The sequence below is a fragment of the Betta splendens genome, chromosome 1, assembly GCF_900634795.4.
Source record: "Betta splendens chromosome 1, fBetSpl5.4, whole genome shotgun sequence".
In the NCBI taxonomy this organism is placed as follows: domain Eukaryota; kingdom Metazoa; phylum Chordata; class Actinopteri; order Anabantiformes; family Osphronemidae; genus Betta; species Betta splendens.
This window is the reverse complement of record NC_040881.3, coordinates 1,549,002-1,556,034: the sequence shown is the minus strand read 5'-3', so window position 1 is coordinate 1,556,034 and position 7,033 is coordinate 1,549,002. Positions and strand designations below refer to the sequence as shown.

The window sequence follows — 7,033 nt, the reverse complement described above, 5'->3', positions numbered from 1 at the left end:
TTCCTGTCTGTCATTTAAATCAAGACAATATTGTTATGTTACTTTTGTGAAATTGTTACATATATAAAATACTCAAATTGTTAAATTATTGATGAATTAATACAAAAGCTGTACTTTAATATAGCAGTGTGTGGTGGATGAGGCACACAGTGGGGTTATTAAAGCCTAAACTGCCTTTATATTTTATGAAGGTATAGCATGTTTATGGCTTTTCATATACACTAGTGTTGCCAAACTTAGTCAACCTAATATTATATTAACTGAAAAAGTATCACAACTCGAGCAAAATTATGCATTTACAGAACAGTTGTTCAGAACAATCAATGTATGTTTCTTATTCACTGTCACGCTACAAACCTCTGTAAAATTCAAGCAAATAACCATTTATCCGAAGCGTGTTAGTGTGATTTAGTCAGTAGCATCGGTGCCATAAGCTGTAATTCAACCAATGAGATCAATTCTTCTGTGGACTATTTCTGCCTCTAAGGAGCCAAATCGAATAACACTTTCTGCAGCTCACCTCTCACTCTGCTCTCGCTCAAACTCTTTTGTCTTTCTGTATCTCCTCTTTTGTGCTTCTTTCTTTTCTCATACATCTCTCTCTTGCTCTTTCACTCCGTTTTTTCTGCCACAGGGCCTGAGGAAAAAGGAAAAAGACAAATAACTTTTCAGGGCACAGGAACTAGGTCATCCTCCTATCAAATATTTATTTCTCATACTGTGCCTAAGGCTCCAAAAGGACCTCTTCTTTAGATACTGTGTGTATGTGTGTGTGGTTTCATACTTTTCTCATTTGCACATATATGGCTGCTGATGGTCTGTGTCTGACTGAATTTGTGGACAGAAACCCAGAAATGTTGAATATTTGGAGGTTTTACACTCTCCAGGAGGTCTGACCTGTTTTTTTAATCCAACCTATTCTTTATTAAACCGATACTGAGATTGCTTTTCACCAGTGCATCTTTATGTGTATATCTACAACGTGAATCAATCTTAGCCTTGACTGCAGTGCATCAGAAATTGTCTGGAAATTGTAAAAAACAACTGAAAAGCAACAAAAAAAATGTAATAAATTATCTGACCTAGAGTTGATGTAATTGTATTCTTTGTGTTTAGAGATGTTCGATATATTTAAGTTTTATGTTTAGGGAGGTAGCTTTGCTTTACTATTTAATCCAACCATTTGTATCTTCTGAAAAAATTATTTTAAATCTAAAATTAACACGGCTGTGAGCAAAATGTTATCAAAAAATATGCTAAAAAATGCTAAAAAATATATCACGTACAAAATGATGCCTAAAACATCTAGTCGTTTTTCCATATATTTACTTCACCGTCACTGGATAAATGTCAAATCATAATGAAAATACAGTATGTCAAAACACACTGTGCCGTTTAAAACCCTGTAGGTGGTGTTTTTCTGCATTTTTCAACTTCCATGCATCATTTTCGAATCACAGGTAATTAAATAAAAATAACGTCCAATGCTCTTGGCATTCTTCCACCTCCTACCTGGTCTGCATCTTGTGCACACTTTGAAACGCATTTGCAGGCAGACATACACAGAATTCCGCTATTAGGAAACTACTAAAGCAAAGAATTTCACACTGCAAGATGCACTTCCCCTGGGAGGCACAGATCAGTGGGGAGAGGCATGGAAAGATGCATCAGGCTTCAACTTAACACAAAAGATCTGGCTGCAGGACATGCCTCACGGTTTAAAAGTTCAGGAAGAGCAAAAAAGATCTGTTGTCATAGATTTGTATTATCCTGTTAAATTATTTTCGATCCTTTTTCAGTTGGGATTTTTTTGGGCAGGGCAAATTGAGGCACCAGAGCCATCCGGAACATGAAGCCTCTCCTGACACCAAAGTGAAACAATTACATCTTCAAAAGCACTTTCCAAAAGAGCTCACAAACAAAACTCTACGTACAGTAAGTATGCCTTGTAATTTACTAGCTGTGTTTAGAAAGGTATGGAAAGATCTAATGCAGTACACTATTTCCCATTAGCCCCAGGCATCCGCAGGCTACATGTCATAGCTCGAGGCGAGTCGACAGGTAACAGTGAGCTCAGGCATGTGTAGAATAAAAAAGAACAAAGAGCTGCAGACAGCACAGATTAGAAGTAATGACTAGAGGAGAGTGTGTTCGGTTTTCTGTTGTGCGTGAATGCGACAAGTACATATTTCATGAAAATGTTTCTGGTTTCTGGTATAAATTTTACTCAGTTTAGTCGATAAAATGCCAGAAATCTAACCTGCATAGCTATTAACCAGTATCAAAAGAAAACTAAAAAGAGCTGCAAATCTATTGCTGTATTTTTATTGTATTTCATATTATTGTAATAATATTTTAATCAAGTAACATTAGTGTTCTGGACAATGGAGAAAACTTTGCATTTAACCCAGCTGTTAACTGACTGCTGCTTCTCTTTAAACTGTGAGATCATGCAGGAAATGTGCAGAAGTAGTAACCTTGTGATAAAACGCTTTAATGGCTCCCATTGTGTCCTCTAGCTCAGAGCATGACAGAAATCTGCGCTTGAGAAAAGTACAAGTAGAAACATTTGATATAAAATATTCTGTTCATTTCAACCTTTACTCTGGAGACGTGAACACATCTCCCTTCTCTCCCTCTGTTCATATATACACTGCTGTGAAAATGTCAAAGGCCCCATCAGAAGCCCCTCCTGCTGTGGAGTGTGGTGGCTGGTCCTAGCAAGGCTTCCCATTACTGATTAATGGAAAAGCATCAGCTCCATTCAATTAAGACTCAGCACCAGCCCCATGCGGTCGTCTCCCCACGCCTGTCTGAGCTGCGTTTAGCTGCAGCCCACCAAGGACGCCGGCCTCTAACGAGCTCCGCTGCACAGAGTGAGCAGCAGAGGGCGAAGCACCCGATCTCATACACAGCACTGACCTGCACCTAGACTATTTGCATTAAAAGGTTGTGCTGGAAAATATTTTGTTAATATACCGGTTGTCTGCTAGAATGACAACAACAAGCCAACAGGCTCAATAATAATAATTGTACAGATTTGTATAGACTAATTATAATAAAATTTCTTTTGTGTATTTTTTTTACTTGTTACCCTTTTCAACACATTCTGAATAATCTGCATACGCTTGTCTGCCAGCATCAGCATCCAATTCTTTTTATTCGGCACTGAGAATTCACTAAGGACTGAAGTTTAAGGAAAATAATTGTACTTGCAGCAAAGAATTTGTAGGAAATGTTTCGCATTTACTTATATATTGGTATTTTTATTTTTACCATTAAATATCTAGTCACGCTCGTACGTGTTGTAGTAGGTTTAAATATTTCAAATTAGAGTGCATATAAAATGATAACATTAGTAATAACTTCAGAGATTCTGTATACGGGACCAAGGCATGTTCAACTTGCTGTAATAATTTATAACTATGTCAAACTTAGGCACATGTCTTAACACACTAAAGGTACACGTCAGCACAGTGTGGTTCTGTCTGTTCCACCACATGTAGCTTTACAAGAGCCACGCACGCGTCTTACCTCAGCGCTTTGCTTATGTCGTCACTGGCGGAAGGTTTATGATTGCAGCTAAGCTAACGCTAGCTTGTCCGGTGACCTCCTACAGTATTTGGAGGCTCTGCCAGAAACCCGTAAGAAAAAAACCCTTAGCTCGCAAAAAACAAATTAGTCGACAGTAGTGTTAGTGTTAAGTTTATTCATTCGATTATTGTATTGTAATGTTTCTGTTCCGTAAGTTCTTCTTAGGCGGTGAAGCTCTTTAACTGCTCTCTAACCGCTAACTGAAACCTGCCGTCAAACCGGAAGTGTGGTCGTTTCTGCGCGAGCAGCAGCGTTTATTTACAGTTAGTTTATTTACTCGAAAGGAATTTAAAGACACATATCCAGAACTATCCCCGTAGTGTAAATACTTTATGTTTAGTTTCTTCTCCTAAAGCCTTGTTCAACACGAAAAAAACAATGTGAAGCTTATTTCAACTGCTTGCATCCAGGTTTCACTAATGTACATCTTTACAGACCAAAGCAAGTTATATACAATTCTAAATACCTATTTCTTTGGTCTATTTATGTTACAATTATAGGAAAGTAGTAAATATAAAATCATGAAACCTGTTGTGTTTTCTCTTTCATTTTGCCAGTAATAATATCTAAGAAAATAAACAGTGGCATTTAAACTCCTTCAGTAACAGGGTTTCTGCAGTGTTCACCAATTAATTCTGAGAGAGTTTCTGAGACCTTTTCATGTCATAGAAAATGTTTTTTTAATAACTGTCGGGAGTAACAATGTCTTATGTCACTTGTTCAGTCCTTCCCAGCAGCTCATGGCCATTAAAAAGCAGCATCAAGTAGTAATCACAGGTTATTTAGCGGAAAACTGTAGAAAGACAGAGAAAGACAACGAGGAATGATTTGATGGTTATTTACTGCGGTTGCTGTAATTCAGTCAAGGATGATTTAGTGAGGGGTCACTTCACTTTTCAGGAACATCTTGCTCACGTTCACTTGGTTAAACGCATTAAGACCTGGAAGCTGCAGCCACTGAGCAGCTTTGCTGGAGATCCTGGGGGTCAAGAGCTTCGCCTGACGAACTGGCAACCTTCCAGTCACATGCTTGCATTGCTGACCTCCAGCTCACAGCTGCCCCTGTTTATTTTACAGTCAGTGAAAGCCATGTTAAATGACTAAAGAACATTATTATTCAGAACTGTATTAAGAATAATCAGTAGAAGAGTTCAATTTTCTGTGTGCGCTACTCTCCCTTTATTAACACTGAAGTAGGAGCTTTCTATACGAGATGTCACACAGAGTTTCATTATAAATAGACTATAGAACAATAGCTTCCTTGACTCATGCAGTGTGAAAGTCATCATACGCTGTGGCGCTCTGAAGCCGTGGTGAACCTTTCTAAGCAGGAGGTGAGACAGCAGCACCTCCTCAGACCTCCAGGCTCCCTCCAGCCTCAGCCGTCTGATTGGACGTGTGCAGCTTCTCCACGTTGTGACCGTGACACTAAAAATAAAGGAACCTTTTCGGGGCGACATAATGAAAACCTCACAATTGCAACTTCATTTAACACATTTAAAGGAGAGCAAATGTTAAACAAGGTCAAATCTAATTGAAAACGGTAGAAACTACTGTTCTGTAGGGGACTGATGGCAGCTTTTTATTTTATTTTATGCTAATAATTTCTTTCTTTCTTCTCCAACTCCTCCCAGGTCACCTTGATAGTTTCAGCTCCTTCTTTTGGCAACTGTTTGCCTGCAGCGGTCTCAAGCCCCTTCCCCCATAATTCCTTTCTCTCCTACTCAACCTAGCTTCCTTTATCCTTCTCCCTTAAACGGTCTCCTCTGTTCATCTCATCTTTTATCTTACCATCGTTCTCGCTCTCCCACTCCCTCTTCTTTTGTTTCTTGTTAGCCGTTGCTGTATGAAAGAGATGCAATATGCAATAGCCGCTGTGTGTGTGTGTGTGTGTGTGTGTGTGTGTGTGTGTGTGTGTGTGTGTGTGTGTGTGTGTGTGTGTGTGTGTGTGTGTGTGTGTGTGTGTGTCTGCATGTGCACGCGTGTAATTTGGGCCGCTGGCTGCAGGAGGTTATACTGTGAATCTAATGAGCACCTGGAGACCACTAACCATGATCATATCAATAAAAACACATCTGCTCTACGGCAAGGAGATCTGCATGGGAAGAGATGAAAGAGGGAGAGAGTGGACGTATGGAGGAGAAAGCAAGAGGGGAGGAAGGGAGTGAACAAAGAAGAAGGGGATGACGGAAGAAGAAAGACGAGAACAAAGCAGAGAAAGAGGTGATGATACAGGGGAAACAAAAGGAGGAGGAGAAAAGGAAAGTGTGCGTGGGCTGGAAAAACGAGAGACAGATAAAGAAAATACCAGAGTAATGAAGGAGAAGGAGAGGAAAAGCAGGAATGTTTAAAAACAGGATGTGAGAAGAGCAGAAGAAACTAAGTGACGGTATGAGGAGAAATCAGAAGAAATCTGCAAAAATGTGACATGGCTAAAACTACAACAATCACATACAAAAAAGTGAATTCATGAAAGTGGTTAATAAACAAGGACAAAGAAATGGAATAAAAAGCACAAGAGGGAGAGTAATAGAAAAAAAGAAGGACGAGATGGAGTGAAATGGACAAAAGAGCTAATTTGATGGTAAATATAAAGGAAGGGGATCAATAATCAGTAAGATGAGAGAGAGGAGACAAGGAGAAAAGGGAGAGAAGGAGGAACTTCAGGAGAGCAAACAAGTAGGAAGGAGAAGGTAAAAGGAGAGGAAACAAGGAAAGGAGAAGAAGGAGTCCAGCCTGTGGAAAACTCACGGAGCCCGTGAGCGACATCCAAAAAAAGCAGGAGGAGAAGAAACAGAGCAAGGGTTAACGTACATGTAGAGGAGCCTGAAACCAAAAGCCAAGACGTTCAAACAAAAAGTCTGGAACTTTTGGTTCCAGAGGTAAAAATGGTTTTGTTTAATTTTTTTGAGGTGAAACGTTTTTCACAAAAGGTGAAATAAAGGTTCAGGACAAAGTGTTGAAATCCTGAAAAGCCTCATTCGTTTTCATAAAGATTGTGACGCAAAGAGAAACCAAATCAAAACAGGCTTTAAGGACATGACTCAGTGGTTGAATTGAAAATGTTCCTATTGTCTTGATCTCGTTGACATTTTCAGATAAAATAAACAAACTGAGGTTCAACACAGAGCGACGACCTCTTTTTTAGGCCCATTAACAAAACTGAGTCAGTGTGAACGCGTGGAGAAACAAGCACAGACTCCACTGAGGCTGAGCTGAAGCTGAAGCAGGAGCAGCTGAAATCCTGTGAATTAAAGTGAGAGGCTCCAGGAGGCTGCGGCCGCGGTGCGTCCCGGCCCAAGGAGTGCGGTGCACGTGCACGTGGGCGTGCACGTGGGCGTGCACGTGGGCGTGCACGTGGGCGTGCACGTGGGCGTGCGCTGCTGCAGGTACCGGCGCGGCAGCGGCCTGGATGCTTTGTTTTGAAGGAGCCTCGTTG

At 40.2% G+C, this 7,033-nt stretch overlaps 1 long non-coding RNA gene across 2 annotated transcripts in view; it reads right to left on the bottom strand.

Moving 5' to 3' along the window:
• The window catches only part of LOC121201878 (uncharacterized), a 34,191-nt gene extending 30,374 nt beyond the window's left edge, over positions 1-3,817 (bottom strand). For both annotated transcript variants that reach the window (XR_005897067.2, XR_005897062.2), the window contains exons 1-2: positions 3,535-3,817; positions 521-637 (exon numbers count right to left, since the gene is read on the bottom strand). This is a non-coding gene — a long non-coding RNA (uncharacterized LOC121201878). The remainder of the gene's footprint in view (positions 1-520; positions 638-3,534) is intronic.
• Positions 3,818-7,033: the final 3,216 nt, after the last annotated feature.